The sequence below is a fragment of the Phalacrocorax carbo genome, chromosome 22 (genome assembly GCF_963921805.1).
Source record: "Phalacrocorax carbo chromosome 22, bPhaCar2.1, whole genome shotgun sequence".
Taxonomy (NCBI): domain Eukaryota; kingdom Metazoa; phylum Chordata; class Aves; order Suliformes; family Phalacrocoracidae; genus Phalacrocorax; species Phalacrocorax carbo.
In genome coordinates, this window is record NC_087534.1 from 6,139,907 (window position 1) to 6,167,721 (window position 27,815).

Below are 27,815 nucleotides of genomic sequence, written 5' to 3' on the forward strand. Positions count from 1 at the left end.
GTCAAGTCACCAGAGACTTTGAAAGAAGCTTTCTTCAAAACTCTTTTCCAGACTCTCAGGGATGGGAGTAAAAATAGATTTTAAATTGGTCTTGGGGAACTGCTGTTTACTTTAGAGGTAGATTTAAAAAAATATATTCTACTAATGAACACTAACGATGGCCTTGTTCCAAGTCTTTGTCAACTCAGTTCCAATTACTCCACTTCCAGTGTGGCAACAGAGGGCAGCGCAATCCTAGGGCCGTTCCGCACCGCTCAGGAGGGACCCCAGATTCACACCGCCCCAGTCAGCACAGTGTGGCCCACTGCTGCGACATCATCAAAAGTCCCGTCCTGCGCCCGGCAGCAGTAGCAGAAAAGGAGATCACAGCGTTTTTCTCTGGATGTCTGCAGAAGACGAGGGCCAGGCTCGCCTACAGGTGCTGGGCACTGCTTTGGGGAAATAAAGCAACTTTCTCTATTGGTGACAGCTCTGTTACAATCATAGAGTGGTTTTCCAACGAAGAGACCCTTAAAGGTCATCTCCTCCAACCCCCCTGTGATGAGCCAGGGCAATGGGGGCTATGCTCTTCTAGATGACTGTGGGCATGTTGCTTTCTGTAGCCTATTCCGTGGCACGCTATGCCTTGCATGCTGTACAGGTCAACGCAGAACCAGAGAAAATATAAATGAGATATTTGATTTCTTCTCATCTATTCTCAGCGTGGCCCAATATTGCTGGCTGCATGGGTAAATCTGCTTTAGGGACCATCTGCTCCTGAATCCGGTGGTGGTTGCGTCTGATGACACACAAAAAAGTTTGCGTGAGCACGTTTCCTTATGCAAGCCTGCTGTGTTGGAAAGGCACACATGCTCGGCAGGCTGGAGGGGTGGCCGCAGAGAAGAGGAGAAGCAAAGCAGTCAAGCTTATGGCTGCTCCTGTGCTCCCCTGCCTTGCAGAGCAGCACCGGCATAGCCTCCAGGATCAAACTCCCTGGGACGCTGCCTTTGCTGCACAGCCATCCCTGATCACAAGCTGGGGCTCAGTAGCACTTCTGAGTCACAAATAAGGAACTGCTGCCTCCCCTTGCAACTTTTCTGTGGTTCTGTAAGGAAAATCTTACCAGCTGGTCAAGAGGGGATTGCTGCACTGTATTCAGCGTTGTTGCAGCCTCAGCTTGAGCACTGTGTGCAGTTCAGGGCCCCACCATTTAAAAAGGATGTGAAGGTGCTTGAATGCATCCAGAGGACGGCAACATTGCTGGTGGGAGGGCTGGAAGGCACGACCTCTGAGGAGCAGCTCAGGACCCTGGTTTGTCTAGTTTAGAGAAAAGGAAGCTGAGGGGCAACCTCTTGCTCTCTGCAGCATCAGGGAAGGTTCCGACTGGCCTTTAGGAAGCATTTCTTTACCAAGAGGGTGGTCAAACCCTGGAAGAGGCTTCCCAGAGGGGTGGTCAATGCCCCAAGTCTGGTAGTGTTGAAGAGGCATTTGGACCATGCCCTCAACAGGATGCTTTAACTCTTGGTCAGCCCTGAAATGTTCAAGCAGTTGGACCCGATGACCATTGTAGGTCCTTTCCAATGGAGCTGTTCTGTTCTGCTGTTTTCGACGAGAGCCGCTCTGCAGGACAGTGTAACTGAAGAGGTGAGAAGGGGGTTCTGGTGATGGCTGTTGCCTCTCTGGGCCTCTGTGAATCCAGAGGGGAGGGTGTCGATGCAGAGCCAGCACCCAAGGGTGGCTCTGGGCTGGGCGGGCAGGCTCTCCGGTCCCGGTGCGAGGATGGGGCTGGGCACGCTGCTGCATCGAGCCCTGGCTGGCAGCAGCGGTGCCGTGAGCCCTGTGGGCTTTGCTCCCCACGGGACGGCCCTGCCTGGCTTCCCTCTGTGTGCAGAGGGGTGCTGGAGCTGGCAGGGTGAACAGATGACATAATTACTCATGAGCACTGTAATATTTTTGCATAAATGGCAGTGAAGTGCAGAGCATCCTCCACAGCAGGAGTTACAGGTGTGCTGTCACCAAAAACCAGATTTCCCAGTTCTGTGGAAAGAAAGGGGATCATGATGTAGCATCTTGTTTAAACACTTCAGTGAACGCCTCTTGTCTAAATGAAGCCTTAGTAAATGCTAGTCATGGACCTGTGGGAGTGGGTCCAGAGAAGGGCCACAAAAATGACTGGAGGGCTGGAACACCTCTCATATGAGGAAAGCCTATTGTTCAGCCTGGAGCACAGAAGGCTCTAGGGGGACCTTATTGCTGCCTTTCAGTACTTCAAGGGTCTTATAAAAAAGATGGGGACAGACTTTAAGAGGACCTGTAGTGGTAGAACAAGGGGTAATGGTTTTAAAGCAAAAGAGGGAGATTCAGACTAGATAGAAGAAAGAGATTATTTTTTTTTTTATGTTGAGGGTGGTGAGACATGGGAAGAGGTTGCCCAGAGAGGCTGTAGATGCCTCATCCCTGGAGAAATTCAAGGTCAGGTTGGACAAGGCTCTGAGCAACCTGATCTGGTTGAAGATGTCCCTGCTCACTGCAGGGGGAGTGGATTAGTTGGCCTTCCAACCCCAAATATTTTATGATTCTATGATTCTATGCCGATGGGAATCAGCATAGAATCATAAGCCCACTGTGTGCCAGGCATCAGGTCGTCGTCTCCTCGGGTGCTCTTCCCTCGCCCTGGGGCCCCGCGGGGGTGCAGCTGGGGCTCGCTCTCTTTCCGCAGCACTTTGCGCGCACAACCTGAGGAGGTTGGGGTAATCCCTCCTGACAAAGGGGCTGTAGTAGAAGAGCAGCTACAAAATGCAAAGGAGGGGAGTTAGTTGCCATCGTCGCAAGGAGGAGGAGGGCAGAGATGCGAGAACTAAGCGTCTGCATCAGAAGAGACAGACATGGGCATTAAAAAGGGCTCTCTGGGGCATTTTGAACCTCAAGTTTCAGCTGAAAAAAATGTTGGGTTTTGCATTTAGTTAAGTACTAACTACCCTTGTGTTTTCGGCAACTGGGAGCAGAGGAGTGTAGGGTTTTAAAAAGCCTAAAAACGGATGGAGAAACCCAAATACCACTAGTTTTCAGGCACCTCAGCATGGAGCGGACACGTTGGTAATAGTGCTGATGCTGACGTGTGTCTTTCTGGCGTCCAGCAGGTGCCACAAGAAGATTTAAAGTTTAGACGCAGCCAGATACAGAGCAAGCACAAGAAAAGCGCGATACGATGGGACGGTCTTTCCGTTTCACCGATTCAGAGTAAGCAGAACATAAGATCCATGCAGGATTTCAACATAATTGATAAAAATACTTATGGGTAAGGAGAAAATGTGTCAGTTATTTTAAAAGAGACAGCACTTTGGCTAGACATGCAGGTCCACCCTAGGCTATATCGTCATGTAATGACGTCACCTCATCCTGCTGCTCCTCAGCACGGAGAAAATGCCTTGCTTACGAGTAGGCATTCTAGTGTCCAGAAAAGTTTAGGGAGTATTTTTCTCTTCTGCTCCTAGTGAGAAAATACTTATTCATCTGTTGCAAAAATGTTCCCATAAAGGAGCAGGAGAACTGAAAAGTTCTTAATAAAACCATTACCTGTATGCTATAGACTGCAGTTACTCTTTGGGGGCCAGATACAGATCTCAATTATAAGCTGGAATAATTTCCTGGCACTCAGAGGGCTTACACTGGCATACAACTAATACAAGCCAGAACTTCATCATAAAGTATCATGGCCACATTAACTTTCACAATTTACACCAGTCAAGGGGTCGACTCTCAGCATTTAAGGGTTTGGCCAAGAGAGAAAGAAATGCAATTGAGTGGGGGCTCTGTTTTTGAAACCAATTTCTAACTAATAGAATTTTTCCCTTCGTTTTAAAACATGGTCCTCTCTTGTGCCTTATCTGATTGAATGAAACATTACTGTGCTGTGCAATATCATTGCCTAGCCCCCTGGGTCATGTAGAATGCGTATTACTGCATTTACCACAATATGGGTACAACCTACCTCACTGCACAGCCCGGAGAGTGAATCCAGAGGGGGTGCTGATGACTGGGAGAGGACTACTCTTTAAAGCTCATCTTTTAATGAGACATGGAAATTTTGAATTCAGCCCTGGGAAAGCAATAAGTCAAGTGAGATTCACGGTGTTGCAGCTCTTTGGCTCTGCGAAGGAGAGCACTGGGGGTGCCTGCCCCGATGCTAGAAAGGGGAGACTGGTGCCTGCGGTAAATCTGATTCCCCTGCGGCTGATAGAGGTGCAGCGACAGCAGATTCAGGGAGATTCAGCGACGTTTGCACGGGTGGTTTCTAATCCACCCCCCAAGCAGATGCAAAGCGGAGTGCTTGGGGACACCCTGCCTGCCCAGCGCCCCGGGCGGGCTTGCAGCTGGGAACAGAGCGGGGACTGGGGTGGGTGGACGGTACCTGTGTGGGGTGGGTGGAAGCAACGGGTGCAATATTCCGTGGGCAGCAGGGTGATAAAAAGCTGAGTTCTAGGAAAGATCTGAAGGTTACTTTTCAAGCCATGAAAGCCTCTAATTATGGAAACCACTAACAATTTGCTTTCCAAAACTGTCTCAAAGCCTAATTCTGTATTTATGATGCCAAATCTAAGTTAAAACTTATTCCCAGCCTGAATGAAACCACTTATTTCCTGGTGAAGTTCAATCTGAGTCAGGACTTTTGATCTTGAAAACAAAGATTAGTGAGTAAATATACTTAATTTTAAGGTCAGTTTTGAGATTAAAAATATAACTACAAAGTGAAAAGTAATTTCAAACTGCAGAATGAAAATATTCTACTAAAATAAAAGCAGCCTTGAAAGGGATATGTCAATATTTTCAGGATTTTCTTCTAAGATAAAATACTGATGGTATCAATACAGTTCTGCATAATCTTCTGTCCTGATGGGACTGCGTATCTGGACAGAGTTTGCCTGCGTGAAGTGTTGTCAGCTGTCTCTGCATAGCAGCCATCATATCTTCACCGAGCCCCTTGAAAATCCAGCCATTCATTTTGATGCAAAAATGACAACTGTGCTGTTTGAAATGCTGATGCTTAAAGGAGAAGGATGTTCCTGGTGCCTGGGCCTGACAGATGTATTTATCACGTCTTCATGGGCTTCTTTGGGTTTGTTCAGGGGCAATAACATCAGAAAACCCTATACAGGAAAGAATTCTTTGTATGCGGTGCCCCACTCTAACTGTGCTCTCTTCTACCTTGTTTACAGTGCATCTGGGTTTTGTGGATCTTTTTAATGTGAAACACCTTTAATGCATTAAACAGTGTTGACATGCGAGTCTTGTCACTTTATGAGGTGGAAAACAGTCACTGTCACCAACAAGTGAATAATACTAGAGATGAAAAATTAGCCATGAAGAGCAGGGCCAATACATTACTGTGCTAATTATAAACATTGGCACGTTCATACATCAGAATTAATTTCTAATAGAAAATGGGCGATGCTCTGTTGCAGTTATCGCTGTGGTGAGGGATGTGCAAGTGGGGAAATCACCTTTTTTTAAACAGGTGAGTAAATAAATAGGTAAGTAGGAATCCTCTGCCATGATCCCGTCATCACCTTTCACTTCAGGCTGTGTCTGGAGCTAGAAACCCTGGCAGAGGGGAAACTGGGCAAAAAACCCATTTTAAGTGATCCTTTATCTGTACTGCTCTTGTTTCAAAGCACAGAAGTCCATACTCTGGGCAGGTTGGCAGGCTGTAGATGGGGAAATGACTGTGAGTTTCAGCTCTGCTCTTTCCATTTTCTGGCCAGGTTAAAAATCATTATTTGTGAATCTGAACCACCTTTGACAAATGTTTGCAAGCAAAAGGCAGAGAGAGAGAGAGAGGGAAAAAGGGAAAATAATGCATCAAAATTTTAAAAGTCTGTTTCTACACTGGCAAAATGAATACTTTGCCTTGGCATGCTGAAATGGTGTTTTACTTTGATATTGGCCTAAATTTAACTTTTCAAAAGGTTTAAAGGGATACAGAAACCTCCAACCTGAACCCTTTCACTTTAGTTTAAACCCAAGGTACTCTCTGACCTACCAGATCGTTCTTGATGCTTTTCTCATTCCATCTAGAAGGTAAGCAAAACTGAATTTTTTCGATCTGCTTAAGATGAGCGGGGGCTTCCGCAGGGCTGATCAGAGAACCAAACCCTCGCTTATTCTCACCATTCTGCTAGGGGAGGCTGGGTTTCATTGCACCTAACTGTAGCCTTTTAAAAGTCAGGCACTTCATTTGAATTGCTTAAGCTATGCCAATAGTGGATAGAAAGAAGGCGGCATTTTCAGAGAGCACCTGGTCCATGTTCAGACCGAGTGGAAGGAAGAATGGCCTGTGGAAGTGCTTGTTTCTCTCCATGGAGCACCAGGAGGGTTGCAATGGCCGGCTGAGCACCGACTGCCAGCTCTTACCTGGCCGTGCCACGGAGGGAGCAACTCACAGGTTTTGCCTCTCTTCCTGGCTGATGCCTTAAGTAGAAATTGAATCATTAATTTCTTTCAGAGGTTTTGTCTTAGGACAGGAGCAGGAGACGGCTAAAGGCCGGGATTTGTCTTCCACAGGAATATTGTGCCTACGTGGAATTATCAGGCTTATGCCTGCTAAGGGCTGAAGGGCTGGGTGCAGGTCCCAGTTATCTCAGCTCAATCTCCTGGATCAGAAGAATGCTACAATAAGAAAAATCATAAAAATCCTCTTAACCCTGAGTTTGACATCATTAGTGATTTTCTAGTGAGTGATGAAAGCGAAACAAAAGAAGAGAGAGAAAGGGCATTAATGTGAACTGGTGCAGGTTTCCCTTTAGCTACAGGTAATCAAACAGACAGCTTCCTTGAAGGTAATTACTGGAGCCAGCTGGAAATGTTTACTTGAAAAAGCATTCTGACTAAAACTCAAGGCTCTTACTCTATTTTTTGTTTGAAAAAAAAAAAAAAAAAGCCTTAGTTTTTATCAGACGTTGCCAGCATCGGCGCAACTGCAGATCTGCGGGGCAGACCACAAAGGGAAAAAAAGAGGTTTCATTTAGACCAACAGTGGTATCTGACTAACAGTTTTGGAAAACCTGCCTGATTCCCAGCATAGACGAGGTTGAAGTGGCGCAGATATGCTCAGAGGGGAGAGAACTGGCTGCAGCGGGGGACCCTGAGGAGCCCCAAAGGAAAGCAGTTCCTTGGCTGAGTGTGGCAAAGATTCATGCCTCAGCCCGGCAGAAAGGTACCCCACCAAAGAACGATGATACATTTGCTGTCAGACAAGTGTTCTTTCATCACTGCATGTGATTTAAATTAATCACTTTCTCACATATCCTGAGGCAAATCTGTTCCCAACATGGGAATGGAGTCTTAAATCAGGGACTACCTGCAACAACAGGCACCCTTCACTCACACAGGGATTCAGGACATACAGACAAGCAGTGGAGGAAAAAAAAGAGGGAATTACAGGTGAGAAATGCTGGTAGAGGTCACCAGGCTATATTAACCACTTCTGTCTGACAGTAAAAGTCAAGGTATCGTCCTGATTTTCAGAGGCACCACAGAGCCTGGCGTGAGGGGGTTTCCACCTCTTTTGGTGTTAATGGAAACAAGTCCATTGCACACAGCTGCCAATTAATATCTGGAGGTGTATCTTTTATAGTAACTGGAAAAATATGACAGCTTGGATTCAGAAGGGGAAACATCTAATTGTCACCTGATGTAATTCTTTCATTTCCCAAACTTGCCCCCATCGTGTAGACACTATGGGAAAACTGGTTGAAAACAGCTGCATTTTCCCTGTTCCTGGAAGGACAAACATGACGGCAGACATCAAGGGAGATTCATTAAAACCATAAAGTTGCATCTAACCTTGCAGTTTGGCCTACTCAGAGCCAGAGGTTGGACCAGACACCTCCAGTGGTTCCTTTCAACCTAAAAAATTCAATGATTCCAAACAAAAATGTGCTGCAGTATATGACTTAAATGCAGCTGGAACCAAATTGAGTCCATCCATGGAGCCAGGGCCTTCATCACTAAAGCAGCTGATCACCTCAGCAGCCTTCCTCTTCTATCCTGCATTTTTTTAATTCTACTTTGGTGCTGATGCTTAAGTGAGATCAAAGGAGAGTGGGGAGCACCCAGCTTCTCAGAGATGCAGTATTTCCACTGCTTGCGGGCCCAGGCTGGCCTGTGGGTAGAGCATGGACTGCAGAAGTATTTTATCAGGAAGCTGTTGAGATGTAAAACTGTGGTTTGACGCCTGCCTGAGCCTGAGCCAAGCTAGAACCTCATTCGGCAGCCCTTAGATTTAATATTCTTTAGAATTGCACAGAGAAAGGTTATATGTCTTTGTGGGGAACTTTTGGTATTTCAAAAAACCTAATGTTTAAGGATTAAACAAATGAGGGTTTGATATTCCTTCTGTGAGGAAAAGCAGCCCTGACTCTGGGCAACCCCCGAGCTAAAACACCTCAGCCAAGAGGCCCAGGCATGACTGAAATCAGCAGATGGACTGCTCACAGGCGCTGAGGTCCAAGCAATGAGAAGGTCCAAACAATGAGAAGGTCCAAGCAGGCCGTTGCTGGGAGCTGTGAGATGGTTGTGGAAGGCACTGGACCGGCTGACTAGCACTTTTCTATTGCAACAAACAATTGCAGACATTTACCAAGGTGTTACTTTGGACGAGGTCCAGTACCAAAGCCCAGACTCAGTTTTAATCATGCAGCATCAGTAAGAAAACTATTATTCAGCACTTCGTCCAAATCTCTTCCTGGATCAAACTTTGTGGGGAAGGTGAGGAGGAGTTTGGTCCTCTACACGTGGCAGTAATTGTGGCATATTGACGTGGCTGACCACGCTGCAGCAAGCGAATCTGAAAAAACTCCCTTTGTACTGCTCTTCCAGCAAGGCCCTTGATATTGTAAATATCTAGGTGAGAGCTATCTCATCAATTTGATACACTGCATGTCTGATCCGTTTGCTCTATACAAAGTCTCTGATCCTTGACCCTGATTTCCTTTCATCACTGCCTGCGCGTACAAGATAGCAGCTATCTCTTTTCAACATTGGTCTGTTACACTCCCCATAAAAGCTTTGCTTGCTAACATCTTCAGATGCTGAAAGGAGACCGGGAGAAACACCGACAACTTGCAAATGCTCTCTGTATTCTGCAAGAGCAAGACAGTCCTTTTCTTTCCGCAGGCTGCAGGAGTGCAGTGCTGGAAACATCATGTCAGAACAGGAGGCTTTCGTGGTATGAGAAGTCTGAACTTCCACAAAAAAAGCTCTCGTCATTACACGCTTGAGCAAATCTGGGAAAAAGAAAAAACTCTGCATGAATATTCTGGCAAGTACCAGAAGGACAAGATTGATGCTGCCTTCACCCTCCCTGGCTTCTCATCACCCGTGTAATTAACACTCACCACCCCATGATAGATGGGAAATTCAGTGCAAATTTTGACTACTAAACAGGCAGGGTGGGTGAGTGCCCCCTCCTCCCCCAGACTGACCTACTTAAAGGTATTCTCTGATGACCTGGGTAAACAGGAGCTTCTTGTGTCAGAGACAGGATAATGAGGTATGTATCAACAAGCTTTATCGATCCCTACTGCCTGGGTAACCACAAAGCCCTGGTAAAAGCTTCAAATCCCCTCTCCCAGCGTGCAGTGGAATCAAGATAAAACTCAAAAGGGATTGTCTGCAGACAGCATCTTCTTTGTTTATTAAAGCTCTGATCAGGAATCTGCAAGAGTATTTCAAATGAAAGGAAACAGAGATGTTCAAACCCTCCCATGAGCTGCGCATTAGGAGTGCAGTAAGAGGTGCGGGACAGGCTGTCAACTTATGAACAAAGTCCTTGTCTTTAGTGCAGGAGGGGAAATTTCAGGAAGAAGAAGGTTTGCCAGGTGGAACCGGCTCAGCAAGCGTGCAGCGGCCCAGATGGCAGCACAGAGCTTCTGTGCAGGTCTTGGATCCAAGCCATGAAACACAGGGCTTCGGGGTGGCAGCGCTGACAGACAGCTTTGGCCAGCTTTCCCTTTCTATGTTTTTCCAGCTGTGTATTTTTCTGCAAACATTTCAGACCAATGCTAAGTTCTTAACATAGCTTAAAGTTGGAAACCTAAAGGTGAGTTGGTCTTCGGCTCTTTTGAAGCGGACTGTAGGAAAGAACAACAAAAGCCAGTATTTGGAAACTACAGCAAGAGAGACGAGAAAGAAGCCATAACACATCAGCAGTGCAAATGATCAGCCACTAAAACAAACAGTGGAAGATTCTCCATCTTTGGCAGTTTCAAATGAAAATGTGGCAATTATCTGGGAGATGCTAGCCAAGCATCTGTCAGGTGTCCACCGTTCGGCCCAAAATAGAGCTATCCAAGAGATCAGATTTCTCTCAAAGCCTATGTTACCATCACTACTTGGTTTCAGTCTGTCTGGGAACTTACGAGGTCTGCAAGCAAGAATTTCTGAGCAATTTTGAAGACACAAGAACACACGAATAGGGAATCGACTCACAGTTCTCCAGGCCCAGTTCCTCCATATGGGTTGTTCATGTGGGGCCCAGACCTTTTCTACAGGCTGCGTCCTAGTGCCATCACAACTGAAAATGACAAAGCGTCAAGACTAAATCAAGCTGTTATTGCTCCTCCAAGACATATTTTTACCCTTGGAGTTGAATTTTTGTGTAGCTGCAGCAAACCATATGAAACGTCTAACAGATGTGAACTTATCAGGGTTCCAGCATCCTTCCTGGAATATGTCCCTTTGTACAAATTACAAAATGCTCCATCTGTGCTAACTGGATTGAAATGTCAGCCCCACGGTTGGGGTAAGCCTTGCAGAATTTCTGTTTAACAATTTTGCAAGTATATTAGATTAGCAATTATCCTGTTCGGGTTTTAAATTCTAATTTCACCTTTTTTCTTACTGCTGCAGGATGCAATATTCATGTACTGTTAAATCAAATACTCCATTAACAGCACCAGAGATAAATATTGAATTAATGGAATAATGCAGGTTAATAGTAGATTCATAGGATAACGCTGGAGAATACCGTGTATGAATTATGCCAGCAGCTGAATCACTGACCCTTGCTGTGCTCTGACTGCAGGTGCAATAAAAATAGCCAAAAATGCTACGCTATCTGAGATTTAAATATTTACTGGGAGTAGGTGATAGGTCATGGATGTGGACAGATGCTTAGAGGAAGCTAGGACAAGCCATAAGCACTGAATTTTTCAGGCTCTCCCTTCCTGCTGAGAAGTAACAGAATCCACTGCTGGCTGCTGCTGAATAGATGCTCATTTTCTACCCCAGAATCCTCCGTTTCCTTCAGCCCTGCCCGGGCCGGGGCACTTGGTTCGTATTTCCTCACAAAGGCATCTCATTAAGGCTGCGTGAACCTCTGCAGAGCAGCGGCCAATCAATCAAACCATCTTTTTAGCCAAAAAAAATAACAACCCACAAACCCCCTTCGGCAGTGGCCTGAGGCAGAGACCCGCCGCAGCCCGGCGCAGCCCTGCGGTTGCCGCCTGCAGCGGAGCTCTCGGCGGGTCCCGACCCGCGCTAACGGGGGCCGGGGGAGGCTGCTCCGCGGGCCCTGAGCCTGACCGACGTGCCAGACTGATTTAATGTCCTGCTCCGACCGGCCAGCCCTCCCCAGCCCATCCACGACCTGGGGCTGAGCGGCTGGACGGACACAGCCCACCTCTGATGTGCTGCCTTCCTGACCGGGCAGCACCAGAAGCGGTGCAAGGGACTGTCCCCTCCTGCCCGTGATGAAGCCTGAGCAGGCAGAATCCACCACCGAATGAGTGGGAAGGGCAAACAGCCGACCAAGATGTGCTTTTAAACTGTCCCCATGGCTCTGTCCTTAATTTTCCTTTTTGACAAGTCTGTCTAGTGAGTTGCTATATTTTTATGCTTGGCTTCATGAATATTTCAAGTAGGAAACTCATCCTGAATTTGTTTCTTTTTTGTCTTTTCTTCCAGGAAATGTATGTGTGCAAACTCCCCCTAATTTATGTAAATACGGAGGCGGAAGAGTTTCACTTCATTGTTACAAATTAAAAGTTCCCTGACATTTCCAATTAGCTGGAGAGAAAAGCAACACAACTATAAATATATCACAAAGCCAGCAAGTCTGCTCTGGCATAAACAGCACGCTCCCATCGCGACACCGAACGGCGAGGCTCCAAGGTGTGCTTGTTGGAGCGGAGATTAATGGCCTGGTGGCCCATTGCCCTGGGAAGGTATTAGAGAATTTGTGGTGGGGGGTGGCTGAAAATTTGGGCGCAAGGGCAAAGAAACTGCCATTAAGGCTAAACCAAACGCAGTCTTGCCCTTCCCGGCTGAGCTGAGGGTTAAGCTGGGGAGGGGAGTATGTGGTGCGTCAGCATGGTGATGTTCCGCAGGGTCCTGGCTTCTGCAAGACAAAGTTGATGAAACGCACTTGCCTGTGACCTGCAAAGCTGCTGCTGTCAGGATCACGCTCACTGTAAACATCTCTGCCCGGAACACACGAGCGAGATGGGCAACTGCACTGAAGCGAAGGAATGGAGGCCAGTGGGTTGCGCCGTGAAACGAGGGCAGGAAGAGGACCACTGCCTTCCCACAGGAGCCCCCCGCCCCTGATTTATCCCTTCCCTGAAATCCCATCTGGGCTGGACAAGGGGGGCCCCAGAAAAGGGTAGAAAGGTGGAAAAGTTTCCTGTGCCCTATGGTCTCTCCATAGAGGTCTCCGTAGAGGAGAGGCACTACGTGTGGAGGTGAGCCCAAAGGGTCGGGTAGTCCGTGCTAAGCAAGTTCTGTAGAAATTTATGACACCCTCTCCTCCCCAGGATAAAAAGGGTGCAGGAGCCATATAGGCACTGTGGGGCGGTGCACGCTGCAGTTCTACCTCTGCCCTCTTGCCTGGATGTCTTCTACATGGGCTCTACCCGTGTTGTCTGACTGTGAGCGGCACGGCTATGGCGGGGGGGTCGGAGAAACGTGAGGCAACGAGCACAGGCCTTCAGGGGAGTGCCATAAATCTAATCCTGTGTGGTGGTTTTGATTGTATTTAAGACTTTTTGAGGTGGTAATGTGAAATATCTCATGCCTGGTTGCTCGGCTTGGAGGTCTCTTGGCTTCCCCAGGGCATTAGGATGCCTGGGAATGGGCACCGCAATGCTTGGCATCCCCCACCAACGCTCCTTCAAATGCAATACCACCATGCTAATGTTCAGGTAATGTTCAGAGTTAACGTTCGTGCTGCCGCCCCGGTCATTTCACAGTGAAGGGCACCCTGGCTTTTGGTGGTGGATGTCTAAAATTCCGGCGACATCATTTCCCATTTTACAAATCCATCAGGCTGCAGACACAGTCGGGTACAATGTGTTCAGACATCCAGTGCAAGGAAAACTAATAATAATACTGATGCTTTTTATTGGCTTCACACACCATAGCTTGTACTCCTCCCCGGGGCCAGATAAAAGTTTTGTGTTGTTTAAGAAAAAGCCCATTTTGGCACCGTGGCTGGCAGAAATATTGAGAGCTTCATTTCTTCCCCTTCCCCCTCTCTTCCTCCTCTTGTAATCTTTGATAAAGAAAAAAGTGTTCTCCAAAAAAAGGTATGCTAATTAACAATTAATTCTTTTATCTTATAGTGCCAAGACTGTAAGACCTGTAGAAGATGTAGAATAAAATTAGTGGTAATTAGCTTTTTAGAGCATTAAATAAAGTGACATGAACGATGGAGAATTAATGTTATGCATTTATTTTTAACAATATTTATACAGGCAGTTTTTGAACAAGGCCCTGTGGCATTAGCTTTTACTAATACAGGGAAAACAACAATGAGAAATAATTACATTTAGTCTGCATTAAGACAGCACTATGCAAATCAAAGGAATAATGAAGAGAAGCCTGTTAACAGGGTTTTTGAAGGCTCTGTACTTGAATATAATATTTGGGCTTTGTATTCCTCTGAAGAATTCAGAAATTACCACCCTCCATCATTTCAAGCCACAGGCATGTGGCTCTGGATAAACACCACCGGTATGAATCAGAGCCGCCAGCCGGGTGACGGTTTCCACAGCGGGGGTTTGGGCTGTGCCCTTTGCTTCAGAGGGGACCCCCTTGCAGGCACCAGTGAGCAGAGAAGGATGCACGGCTGCATCTCCCACGACCCAGCCGCAGCCGTGCAAAGTGGGGCATAACTCAGCGTTTCTCCCTCCCTCAGTGAGGTGCTGTGGTTTCCAGAAGGGTTAATGCTGTCCCCTGTAACCGAAGCGTGCAGAAAGGCTCGAGATCATGTATTTCAGCACCAACAAAGCCATTTTTCTGGCTCAATATACTTATTCTTTGCTATTGCTGTTTTGGTCTTCTGGGGCACCTCTGGGAGCTGGTCTTCGCCATGTTAACACGCTCGGCGTGTGCCTACTGCCATCCAAACCTCTTCATTAGTGAGCCCTCTGCGTGCACAAGCGTCCCTTCCCTGGGCCGCTCACACGGAGGAAATCTCCCGCAGCTGGATGTTTGTAACGCTGGGGCAGAAAGGGACAGAGAAAACAAAAATTTGGCTCCTAATCAGCTGAAACACCCCCAGATCATCCATCTTCCATTATCGCTCCAGCAAATGTAAGAGAAGAAAATGGGAAGATATGTGAAACCTTGTTTGTGTTACACAGTTTTACTGCTAATAGGGTGTGCTAATTAAGAAAGGAGCCTCAGCAGATGAATCCTTGAAACAGTTTTTAATTAACACTCTCTCCAAAGTCAGAATCCGAGGCCAGCGCGGGGAGCAGGGGAAGGGTCCTCCTGGTGCTCCCCCAGCCCAGCACCCGCAGCAGGAGCCCGGAGCCGTGCCTGCCGCCCCATCCCGCACCCGGGCTTCCAGCCGGCCTTCAGAAGTGCCTGTCTTAATTAAAAGAGAAAAGGCATCAGTGACAGTCTTCAATCAGGCGTTTAATGAATAGCTGACAGGGCACTTAATGCAATCAATCCATTGTCGTTTCAACGAAACGACAGCAGGATGTATATTAATGTCCCAACCTCTGTTTCAGAGATCCGCCGGGGGAGGCTGAAGCCTCCTGTCAAGGTTCTGCAGGGCTCGATCATCACTGTGTCAGGCATAAATCGCAGGGTTTGAGTCGTGCCAGGTACGTGGCCACGGGTGACCCACAGTGGGAGAGGAGCACACCCGAGGGACTACGGACGTGGGTGACCAATGCTTGAGTGGAGGAAAACCAGTAACAAGCAAAGGGCAGCATCAGCCCTTACTGGGTACAGACTTAGATGGGGTGGGGGGGAGAGAGAAAGCGTTTGGCTTCAGCTGAGCCCCAGGGAATAGGACGTAATGTGTTTTCTTAAGTGTTTTTTAATAGTCTCCTCTTTTTTCTTTTTCCCCTCAATACCCAAATCAGACACCAGAAGTTGGTGTTAATTGGCAAGAAATTAAATTAAGCAAAAATTCCCCAAGTTGAGACTGTTTTGCTTGCAGCAGGCTGCTACAGAGCCTGTGCTGGGCTGTTGCTCTGCCCTCCACCCCACACAGCCCTTAGCCTTACCTGGGCTGTCACTTCATGTACACAGGGTGGGAGCTGGTTGTTATCGCCCTGTTACCGTGTTTGCTCCTTTGGTTCACCTATTGGGGACACTCTTGGGCTCCGGGGTTTCCCCTTGTAGATCGGATTAGAAGGTAACGATTAAGGTTGCGGTGTCTGACACTAGGTTCTGTACATAATGACACCTTCTAAAGCTGATCACTCCGGTTTGCTTTTAACTCTTTGGTGTAACCACCGGTCTGTGTGCTGTTGGTAGTGAAAAGGGCTGGGTCCAACTACCAACATCGCCCCACCCCACCTCCTTCAGTAACCCCATTCAAAGACCAGAGTGGGAACCAAGTCTGCGTTATTCCTTCTTGCAAACAGGGAAACCAAGAGTTTAGAACAAGCAGAACTTTCTTGGGATGGGAAAACAGCAAAATAAGAACTCAGGGTGACGGCATTTATGTGTTAACGATCCTCATCGAGACATTTCTCCATTCTCCTCTTCTTGGAGAGGAAATTTTATTCCCTGATGGACAGCCTGGAAGATGATGCTACTCCCCTTGCAGAATGATTGCAAGGTAGACAATGACAGTTCAAACCCTTGCCTTGCTCTGCCAGTCTCTTGACAACACTAATGGGACTGCCAAGAGGGCATGAGAGTGTTATTTTCTCTCCACAGTCCATTCAGAGCCAGCCTTCCCACAGAGACAGCCCCAGAGTCCTAGTTAGGCTTTAGTGGTTGTGATGACTATGGTGTGGCTGCTTGTCCTTTATCTTCAGACCCACCTGTCTCACTCCCGTCGGGATCATTCGGTGGTAATTACAGTCCTGTGACCTGGTAGGCTCTTGGGAGATAAAAAGACCCATTCCTTCCAACAAGATAGAGGTCACAAAACACTCAAATTGTGTTCATTTATGGGATCATTCAGGGAAACAGAGCTGTAGGTGAGGCTCAGAGATATCGGAAATAGAAATCAGACAGCAAAAACAGGCAGGCAGAGAAGCCTTTGCCATGCCCTCTTCTTGGAAGAACCGCTGAGCGATTCACTGGGTGCCACTTAGGCCCTTGAACTGAAACAACTGTATTTTTTTAACAGCCTCCTGAGGAGGAGAAATTAAAATGGTGCGTCCAGTCCTGATGTTGAAGAGCCGCATTCAGCAGTATCGGGTACAAGTTGCTGTAGAGAGGGGACCAAAACCACTGTGCTCCCACCTGCAGGTGAGTCAGACCGAAATGTTGATCCAGGGCGGAAAATGTTTCCTGAGCCCACCTTCCCTGATCCCTTTCTGCAATTTTTAAAAATTTCTCTTACTGCATTTTTCTGATAAACTCTTTCTTTCTTCCTGCATATTTAAGTTTATTTCCTATCTCCCACCTGCAGCTGAACGGCTGCACTTCTGCCAAGATCGCACATAAAACAAAATTAGGAAAGGAGAGATCAGCTAATAAGCAGTTGCTATTCATTATGGGAAATTACAGCTTTCATGTCTTCATAGACTAAACGCCTGTCAGCTCCAAACCAGGGACCTGTTGCGTCTAAATACCTTGCTTAAGTGGGTGGATAGGCTTAAAACCACTCCACATCATCCTTCTTTTCAGCAGAAATTGCTGCTGCTGTCCTCGGTGTCTGGGAAGAGGCACAAGTGGTACGTGGAAGGTGGACAGGGCGTTTGCTTCCCCTGTGGCCCCCAGTGCCTCGTCATTGAACCTCATATGGCAGCACCAAGAAGTGACTGTCTCTAAAACACCACAGCAGCTTCGCCAGTGAAGAGCAAACACCCTGAGCTCCGTCCTCATCCGGGTGAGCAAAAGTTTCATTGCAGAGGTGGAAGATGGCCACTGAATTAAAGACGGTGGGCAGCTGCTGGAAGATGCGCTGCCTTTCTAGGCTGAATGTGCATGCTGCTAGTAACAGCTCTGGCAGCTGCTGTCCTGCCACTGGGCTTTGGTTTGTGTTACAAAGGAAGTCTCTTTTTACAGGCATGGGAAATGAAGGCAAGAGGCACAAGAAGCAACCTGAGAACAGTAGATCGGGGGAAAATGAGTGATGTGAATCCCAGGCCCCCGAGTCCCACTCTGTGTCTCAAAGGGCTTTGCCATCTCTGCCTCTTTCATTTATTACCAGCACATTGTGCTTCTGCAAGAGCATCCTATTTCAGAAGAATCACCCCTCTGAAGACCTCTCTTTTGGGACCTCCCAGGCCCACTGTCCATCCTAATTCAGAAGTTATAGTCTGGCAGGCCATGCTTTCCATGGGCTTGTTCAAAGCAAAGAAAGCAGGAGCGCTGGCACGGTTGTATGCCCAGGAGAACGCGAAGTCTAAGGTTTATTTAGGACACCTGTGCCTTGTGTCCTGTGCACCTGAGAGGGGGGCAATGCCCAATTTATATGGTCAAACTTACCTTACTTGCAATATTCCACTCTCCATCGCAGTTTACATGGAGCCGCTCTGTAAGAGGGATGGAAACTGTCACCTTGTCAGGACATTTTTTTCTGCCCTCTTGTAACAAAAGAGCTTTTGAATGTCTTTGTAAGAATTTTGTAAGCAGAGCAGTGTTGGCCCATTTACAACGAGGAGGGCACCTGTGGCGAGCCGGGGAAGATCACTCTTCCGGGTGTTTGGATGTCACAACTAGCACAAAGCCTCCCTGCTTTTCCACGCCTGCTCGGGGATTTTTGCCAAACAGCATTTTTGGGCTTCTCAGAGCTCCTGTTTTATACAGGGACAAGAGGGGCCCACTGGGGAGGAGCGGGTACCAGTGCTGCAGATACTCACCAGGGAACAATAGGACATAGAATACAAATGAAATAACTCCAAAGGCCATATAACCTAGATCAGCAATGGCGCAAAATCCCGAGAGCTCCAAAGCACACAGCTCAAATCTGGGGAGGGCTGAACACTGAGGCCATGATCTCGCCCCAGCTGTAGAGCATCACCCCCACTGCAGCGATGGCTGCAGGACATGGATCCAAGCACAGCATGGACAGACACACGGCATGCCTGGCTTCCCACATAAGGCAGGGACACATGATTACAGCTTTTGGCCAGCGTCTCCTGTTCACACACTGAAGCAGAAATAAACAGAACATTGCCAAAAACAAAGCCCCAAGTGATGTTGGGAAACATCAATTGCCTCTTACATAATGTAAACCAGTCTGGCATCCCCAGGATGCTTGCCTGTATGTTTTGGAGCTTGCACAGTATTTGAGAGAGAGCAGACAGTATGCTAGGAGGTGTAGCTGTTGCTATGGCTCCCTAATTACCTTCTGCGAGGTTACCATAGAGAAAAGCCCAGAGCTGTCTTTAGAAGCAATAGCACTTCAACTTTGTTTACATGGACTTTTCAGTTTTTAAATAAAACTTTACATGAGCCAGATATTGAGCCTTGAGCCCACTGCAGAGCAGGGAGGAATTTATCACTGCAGAAACTAAACAAATATTTCAACATTTGTTTCTCTATTTCATGTTGCACTGAAACAAAAATATTTGGGGAGGTGGGGCGAGTTGCTTGGTTGGCTAGATAGTGAGTTATTTGTTTTATGGGCTTTACTTTTCCCCCTTGAGAGACCAGAAAAGTTGAGAATTGTGTCTGGGAAGAGACAGTAAGAGTTTGGGTGTTCAGCAGGGACAGTCTCTGCTGCAAGGCTCAGTTATAGCAATGGAGAAGCTCCGACAGAAATGCAGCAGCAAGGTCACTCATCCAGAGTAGGTGACGGGCTGGCAGCAAGGGCATTTGCCTGGACCACAGAAGCCAGAGGTTCCAGTGCAGACACTGAAGAGGCCCTAGGGAGCCTTTAGCCTTTTGACCTCCGTCATAGCCAAAAAGAAAACAGCCCTGTCCTTGATTATGGGGCAGTCAGGCCCCGTTTACTGTTTCTGGCCAAAACAAAAGAGGTGTTGTAGGTCAAAGAAATGTTTGCTTACAGAAAAGATATATTCCCTCAAATAGGTTAGGTTTGAACAAACCCAAATTTCCAAACAAGGACCTGCTTGGCAGAGCCATGGCTTTGTCCAACACTACCCACCGCTTTAGAGCTTCCTACGAGGGCAGGGGAGGTATGGATCTGAGGCAATATAAAAGCTGTTCATCGTCATGACACTGCAGAGTGGCTTTTTTTGTGGGAATAACTTACATTTACTGCACTAAAAATCCTTTTGTATTGCACAAGCAGCATAAACGATTGTAGCACTTAGAAGAGAGCCAGCTCCCATCAGCGGTCTCTTGGTAATGGGTGGGTTCATTGTGCAGGTCATTAGGTAGGAAGGGAATTGAAGATGCCACCTGGGACCAGATGGCTGCGGTATTTTACAAAAGGCATCTTGGGATCACTAAGCACCTCATCACCATAGTCACAGGCTGCCTCCCCACATCACCGAGGTCCTGAGGCTCACCTGCCCAAACCCTGGCTGTCTAAAAGGTTGGCACCAGGATAAGCTAGTCATGCAGTCCCCTTTTCACTTCCACACCTCACCCACCTCAGGAGAAGGTGGCATGGGTGACCTTCTGAAAGTACCGGGATTGCACAGCAAGGGGCTTTCTCCCATTCCGTGCGGGTGCTGGCAGCGCAGGCCTCTCGCCTGCGGTTCCAGCTGGCGGAGTCAGGGCTGCCTGGGGTGCGTTTCACCTCTTCTTGAAATAGGTGTCTACACTGGTTAGAAGAATTGCTCCTCATGGTGCCTTTCTCTCTTCACTGACTTTGAAAGGAGTCTGCAGGGTCGATTTGAGCCGTAGCAGCACACTTCACTGACTTCTAGCTAAGTGAGATGAATCCTATCCTGAACTTAATTGCTACCTTTAATTATTTTTAATATCTAAAGTGGCTGTGCATCTTAGTCATGAGGCAAACATGGAAAATCCACCATTTGACCTCGTTAATTGGCCTCAGCAATACCATTGCCCCTGGAAACTTTGAGGGACGTGGATAGGTTTCAGCATTTTGAGCAAAGCCAGGTGAGGGTGGCCACAGCGTTAGTAGTGGGCTGAGAACTGAGGCATGGTTCCCACAGGGCATCGCCTCCCACAGCTTCGCTCAAAAGGAAGTGTGGAAAATTCTCCTTGCTCTTGCAATCATGCACATAACTTTTCACAACACTGTCAGAAAGACAGAGAATGCCATGCCCACTTTTTGGCATCAATAATATAATAGTTTATTAATTCTGCATCAGCAGGAGTTAATTGGCTGGGGATAAATTATGAACGTAGCAGGAGCAGGGGGGGTCTGTATTCCTCTTGCTCACAATAAATGAAATTGAGTATTATTAATATATAGCAAGATTAAAGCAATTTCCCTCTGATTCATGGCTCCTGCTTTCTCTAAAGACAAGTGAGGTGGACAGAATTGTCTGCTTCTGCTTTCAAGTCTCAAGTATTTCCATCGTATTTGCGCTTGCTTTCTGTCCTAATGAAGAGAGGACAAACAGTTTCTGCTGGCACCTAAACCCAGCCATCAGTGGTCAGAAAAGAAGGAAATCCACTCTGCAGTTGTGGCATTGTTTTGTGAAAAATTCCGGTAACGTTTTATCTTACTTTATTCGTCTTTATCAAAGGATAAATAATAAGTTAAAATTTCTCGTGTTAGTTTTTAATATAATCTAAATTAAAAAAAAAAAAAAAGCCCTCGAAACAAATCAAGTTGACTTAAGGACTGCTAGTGAATAAAAGAGTACTGGTGCTGCTTTACACTGTGTGCTGGCATTGAAATGCTAAATAACCTGCAGACAAGCGACACTTCCAAGATGCTCTACTAAGAGAGGTCATCAGCCCTTTTCAGAAATAAAAGGAACAATTCAGTGTGCAAACAGGCTGGTGAGTTGGAAAGCAGAAGACCCTGGAGATCACAGGGGAAGCCAACAAACAACCGCAGAGTCCCCTCTGCTGAAGGAATGCATCATATGGGGAGGGACCTTCCTTAAACAGGGGCAAAAATGACAGCAGAAGAGAAAGGTTGGGTTTTTAACATTGGAAAAATGACAAGCTATTCAGGCTCCCCAGAACAATCCGTGGCCTCTAGAGCAGTGGAGGTAGTGGGGGACCACCTGCAGGTGGAAGCAGATGTGACGATACCAGGGACTGCTGGTGATTCAGTTGGGTCAATGGTCCTCTTCAGTTAGGTTTGATACTAATGCATTCATTTTGCTCATTATTTGAGCGATATTACGGGCATGTTGCCACGAATTAGGCAGCCCCGGCTTAGCGAGTGTGGCAATGTCTCCCTCTAGTAGCTGCCCCTGGCAATGAAAATTGCCTCTAACCTGCTGTTTTCGAATAAGTGAATTTCCTGTTTCCCCATAAATAGAGAACACTGGCTCTCACCCTGAGGATATTTGGTTTGATTCCTACTGTCTATACATCTCCTGTACGGCTCACTGCACCAATGTATCTCTGACTGCAGTACATAACAACGCATAGCAGTAGTCCTGGCTACTGAAGGAAAAATGTACATTGTGTGAGAGCAAGGAGGATCCAGCTCCATCTGTCCTGAGCTTACTGTTATCATTTACATAAGTAAACATGAGAACAAGGGAAATGTGAGTCATTCCACTCTGATTCAGAAACATTTTACACCCTGCCAGCATGAATGGAAATGCCCCAAAAGAGCATCAGACAACAGATCTACCACCCAGCCCATCAGCTATACAAATGCGTATGTCAGGTTCTCTCTCCATGTATTTTTTGTAATACTTCACCCCAATTTCCTTTTCCTAGCTCTGCAATGACCGGGTGCTCAAAAGCTAGTCATTTTTTCCCCTCAATGATACCAATTGTTCTAATAGAAGCTATTACCTCTCCCTGCACACCATGTCTCCATGGAATCCTTAGACCATCATGGTCAAAGCACCACTACCATTTTCCTCTCTTGCACATCTGTCTCATTAACACTCTTCCATCATTCGGGTGCCTCACCACATTGTCCTCCAGGAGACTCCCAGCAGCCCTACCTGCAGAGCTCTGCCCCCGCTTTCTGCAGGCTCGTACCGCCGATCATTCGCTGTCACATTTCTCTCCTCAGCAGCCCATGAAAAGAGTCAGAGGCATGACCTTTTTTGCATTACCGCGCACAAGAGTCCGCCTCCGTACCGGCAGTCTCTGACTTTCCCCCTGCGCCCTCCCTGTCTTCCCCCCTGGATTTCACAAGGCCCCTTGGTGGCCTGCCACGTGCCCAGAGGTAAGCGAGCAGGCTGACGGCTCTACACCAAGGAGACCCAAAGGCGGCGACGTTTCTTTGGTTTTGCACTTTTCTTTAATCTCATACCAGCAAAGAACGTGCTTTTAGACACAAGATCAAAGGTCCAGCTACTGCAAAGGAGTTGCTGCAATCAAATTCAAAGACTTCTGCCCATGCTCCCCACGAGTTTGTTTTATTTTCTCTTGAAACCAGGAATCAGCACTCTGTTTCTCTGCAGAACTGTAAATTGAAACTAAAGGGTAGATTGAAAAGGAGCCGCTTGTACCATATAACCGGTGACCTTCGTGAAGAACTTTAATGCCTGAAACATCCTAAAATTTGTTTGGAATCAGTTCAATATCACCTCAGCACAAGGCAATCTTTATATCTGAAAAAGGCTTCAAGGAGGAACAAGCTCGTCTAAGCCAGACTGGCAGTGTTGCAGGTAGGATTTTGACTGCAGGAGTGCAGATACCACTTCTCCTTAATGGGATTGATGAAAAGCTTCAAATGTATTATGCTTTACATGGTGTCACTTTTATTTTGGGGCGTGCGTTTCCTTTTTTTTCCCCCTCACAGGTGCAGGTTCATCACTTCTGCTGATGCTAATGGAAATCACACGTTCTTGCTGGTAAACAGGGCCACAGAAAGTTACACAAATCCTTTTATCCTCAAGTCAAGTTGGAAATGGCTTTGTCTAGAATAATAGAGTGCATGTATCAGAAAGCGCCCCAGTCTGAAGAGGGTCTTGCAGTATGTTGGAGAGACTGCTCTGCTGAAGAGGCGTGTGGTGATGTAGGGTGAGTCATTTACCCTTTGCATTGAAGGTTTTTTACCTGCAAAAGCAGGACTAACCCCCTTTTCCTGACCCGATTTTCCTCATACTTTTCACAAGAGTCAGCTCTTGCAAGCGATTTGAATCATATCTAATGCAGATCTGGGTCTTTCCAGCATCTCCACCCTCCAAGAACAAGCAGGACCTGCGCTCTTTGGAGTTTTGCAGCATGGACTAGTGCTCAGGTACAATTTCTCAGGCCTGATACCACCATGGCACAGTGCCCTGAATGGGAGCTCTGTCAGTCAGGCTGATGCTCAGATCAGCCTTCCAGCGTACCTGGCCAGCACCAGGGGTTTCCACAGGCCTGTACCAGTGGCTGCAAGATGCCGTGATGTACATGAACCCTAAACTCAGTTCCCAGGAGCTGTTGGACCCCGAAAGAGGAGCACTGGGGAGAGAGCAAAAAGCTGCAGCAGCAGTGCTCTCTTGCTGGTTCTCCCACCCCTGGACCGTGGGTGTTCCTGGCGTCAGCCACGGGTATTCTGCTCCTGCTGCCACTCTGCAGTGGAGATATCCCCATTCTGATACGTGGATCATCTCACAGCTGCTTCACTTCTGAGGGTGTAAATTATATCCCTGGTAGGCCAGGGAGAAGCTGATGCTTTGCAGCTGAGCTCAGTGGCTTGTCAAAGAAATCTCAAAAAAAAAAAAAAAAAAAAAAAAGAAGGAAAAAATAAAAAGGGTTGGAATCACGAGGCCTGTCAGTCCAGGAGCGAGCAGCAGCTGGTGCTGGCCAGCGCTGACACGGTGAAATGAGCTGACGGCCTCAGGTCACCAGGGGTGTTGCAGGTGGACACTGCCCCATGTCCCACATGTCACTTATCCCGGTCACTGGGGAGACAGCACCGTCTGCAGACGCAGGCGGTTACAGTAAGAGCAGCCCACGGCAGCAAAACAGCTGTGCTGAGAGCCTGAGCTGCAGTCTGGAGGAAACACCTCCACTTCGGTGCTGACATGATTTTGGTTAGTGCTTGTCAGCAGAGGCATCGTGCTGGAACAGCCTGGACCCCCGCTCCTGCCCTTGCCTTGTGCTCAGGGCTCAGTGGGCCAGCAGTGCATGGAGGCCTGGGCCAGAGGTGCTGACGCCGGACTCCCAGCCCCATGCCTTCTCAGTGACACTGGCTATGACAAGAATTTGAAAATTCGAAACTGGTTCTTACTGGTCCCAGGTGGGCAGCTGTACCCCGTGTGGAATTAATGGCTGTATTGCTTGTCTGAGCCCCCGGGAATGACCGATCCCTGGTCAGCCGCCCGTCGCAAGAGAAGCGCCGCTGGAGACCTGGCTGAGACCCAGCTCCTATGATTTTCCCCTGCAAAGACATCCTCGTTTTATCCATTTCCCTTGCAATAAATTGAAGCTGGGTTTCCTCCTCTGCTAGGAAGCATTAGGAGATCTTTGATTTCTGACCTTGCCTGTGCCTTGACGATTTGCTCTTCCCTTGTATTTCCTGACAGCTTCCTCTTTGCGAGTCTGCTTCTGCCCTAGGCTGCGTTCTCCCCTCAGGCATCGCAGCGCTTTGGTGCTGAGGAGTGATGGGTTAGGAATCGCTGATGATTAAACGGATGAGTATGAATGCTTCTCTTTCCTTGTCCTTACCCTAGGTACCCTGATTGCTATCACTCTCGTGAGCCAGGCGTCCTCCATCTGCAGTCAGGCCTGAACTCTGTGTGATGGATCACCCCTCCAGGCAGCTAAACAAAGTCCTCCATTAGCTGCCAGAGCCCTGGCAGTGGTAGCACTGTCAAATTGAGTACCTGGTACCTGAGGCTACTCTACCAATAGACTTCACAAGCAGCGAGGCAGGCATGCCTTCGTGCTTAGATGATGCTCTCCAGAATGGATGATGGCAGGCGGTGCAGATGGGAGGGGGGAATTTGATTAATAAAAGAAGCAATTCTTACTCCCCCGCTCTCCTCTCATTACTGGCATTTGAAAGCCAGGATTCACATTTCTTCTAAGCTCTGGTGTTGTGTACAGATGTGAAGCTGTGTCTCTCGGGAGTGCTTCCACCAGCAGAATTCAGATGGGAGGAAATGGGCCGGCGACACCCAGCAGACAATAATCTATTGGAAAGTATCCTCTGCAGATGTGCTTCCTCTTCATCAGCACTTGTTATTATCAATAGGATTCCTTCCCTTCTGCCCCACGCTAAAAAGGGACTGATGTTTTATCTTGTTTTTTTTTTTTTTTTTTTCCCCTGAAGGATGAAACAAATGAGTGAAAGAAAAGAAAGAAAAAGTATCCGTTCTGGGTGGGACCGACTCCCATGCAGAGGCGATGAATGAGCCTCTGGGTCACACCAGTTCCTCTGAAGCCTAGACACTAGCTTTGCTAGGCAACATCTCTAGACTTTAGGTTTTAACCGTGATGTGCCCTGTGCTGACTTTCACCCTCTGAACGTTCACCCACAGAACATTTTTTTCCTTCAGAAGCTTCTCCTGGGGAGGCTTTGGTGCTGCCCTGAGGCGTAAAGTAGCTTTGTGGGCCATTCCTTCTTAGCAAGGCAAGTCTGCGTCAGGTCTGCCGTCCTTCTGCCCCGTGGCCCTTTCACCACACAGGTGTCTTTTATCAGTCAGGCTGCGAGTTCTTCAGACACGGCACCTCTCTGCCTGTCAGAGGGCAGCACCCAGTTCATCAGCACCCGAACTCCGTTGGGTCCGGGGGGGCTGATGCACCAGTGTAGGCGCTCAGCCTGCTCCAGATGAGCTCACGCTCACAGCTGGGACCTGGGCTTTTACTGTCAGCTCTACCCGTAAGTGATGCTGTCGAGCCTTGTGCCTGCTTGTGCCTCTCGGCCTTCCAGACGTGAGGACGGGGGTGCCGCGGTGGGCGAGATCTCTCGGGGCCAGCTGCAGAGCAGCGCGAAAGCGGAGGTGGCGCCGCCTGAAGCTGCAATGCGATGAACCGAAACGATGAAGGAATGTGGAGAGTTGAAGATAACCAGCATTTCAGAGGTCCTGCAGCATTTAGTAATTTAATTTAGTAGAAATTCATGGTGCTAGTCTTTGTAAAGAGCTGTCCGCTAGGCTCTGTGAGAAACCTTGACCCCAGCTGAGCTGGGAGCAGGCTGGTTGCCCGGAGGGGTAGAAGGCTGAGGTCTGCTCACCACCGAGACGCTTGGGCCATCGCAGAGCTCCTCAGGAAACCAACACCTTCCCTGCAGAAAATGAGGTAGGAAAACCTGTTGTTAGAAGTGGTTTAAGTGAGGGACGTTATTTTGGTATACTGCATTTATTTTTTTTTAAGTGGGAGGAACATGAAACTTGGGGGGAGGACCCAACCCCAAAACAACCTCCCAAAAAATGACAGTTGGCTGTGTTTCAACACACTGAAATGATACTGTTTCTTTCTAACTTAATCTGTGAATCTTGATATTATTTTTTATGCAAAAAACATTTTTTGCTTAAATGTTTTGGTGTGTGGCCCTCCTCCCCACTGCCTTGCAGCTACTGTATTTTTGTCTGCAAAAAAGTCTGTTTTTCCAGTTCTAAAATCCCAAACCAAACATAATGTTATATTAACTTGAATCCAGAGATATTTTCTGATGGCTCTTTTTGGAAAGTTGTTTCTTTTTTAGTAGAGTTCAAATATTTTCAGGGAAAAACAATGGCAAAAATTCATTTTTAATAGGAAGGTCTCTTATCTAAATAATTCATTGAAGAAATGGTTCCAGCGTGGTTTTATATCACTACATCTAATTTAATGTATTAATCCTTCTGAGCACTGGCTTTCATTTAAATGACCCTTTTTCTTTATTTGATTCGGGGGGGTTAGTGGAAAAAAATCAGATTCTTTTTTAGAGGGAACAACTGCAGGAAAAGGTTTTTTTCTTGAGCAGAATGAAAATGAGAATTTAAACGCTTTCTTCCACCCTGGGAGTTCTGGAGAAGCTTCAAAAAAAAAAAAACCAAACCAAAACAAGAGCTAACCTCAAACAGTTGTTTCTGTTTCAAGTAGTTTGTTCTGGTTTGTTTCCCCCCCCCGAAACAATACCTGTCCCCTGGCTGCCAGGGCAGCCCTCGCGTTTACAAAAGAGCAGGACCCCCTCTGACTTCTGGGAGCTCCAGGGATCCGGGAAGACCATGAGGATGCCCCATGAAGCTGAAGCCATCCAAGAGGTCCTGGAGGGGAGTGAAGGGACGCTCTTGCTGCAGCCCAGAGAGGCTGGAAACCCTGGGGGCAGTGGCTCCATTGCATTGCCTTGGGTACCGCATTCCCTGCTGGGGAGAGGCTGGGCTTTGGACAGGACCCCGCAGGCTCTGGGTCCAGCCTTTTGCCGGGGTTTGTGCCTCCGGTGCCGGCAGCTGAGAACTGCTCCCCGCTTG

General features: G+C 47.6%; 1 long non-coding RNA gene across 1 annotated transcript; it reads left to right on the top strand.

Moving 5' to 3' along the window:
* Positions 1-220: 220 nt before the first annotated feature.
* LOC135316754 (uncharacterized) lies at positions 221-18,005 on the top strand. The gene is made up of 7 exons (XR_010376007.1): positions 221-418; positions 5,442-12,203; positions 14,997-15,092; positions 15,996-16,060; positions 16,580-16,701; positions 17,086-17,284; positions 17,464-18,005. It is a non-coding gene; the product is annotated as an uncharacterized LOC135316754 (long non-coding RNA).
* Positions 18,006-27,815: the final 9,810 nt, after the last annotated feature.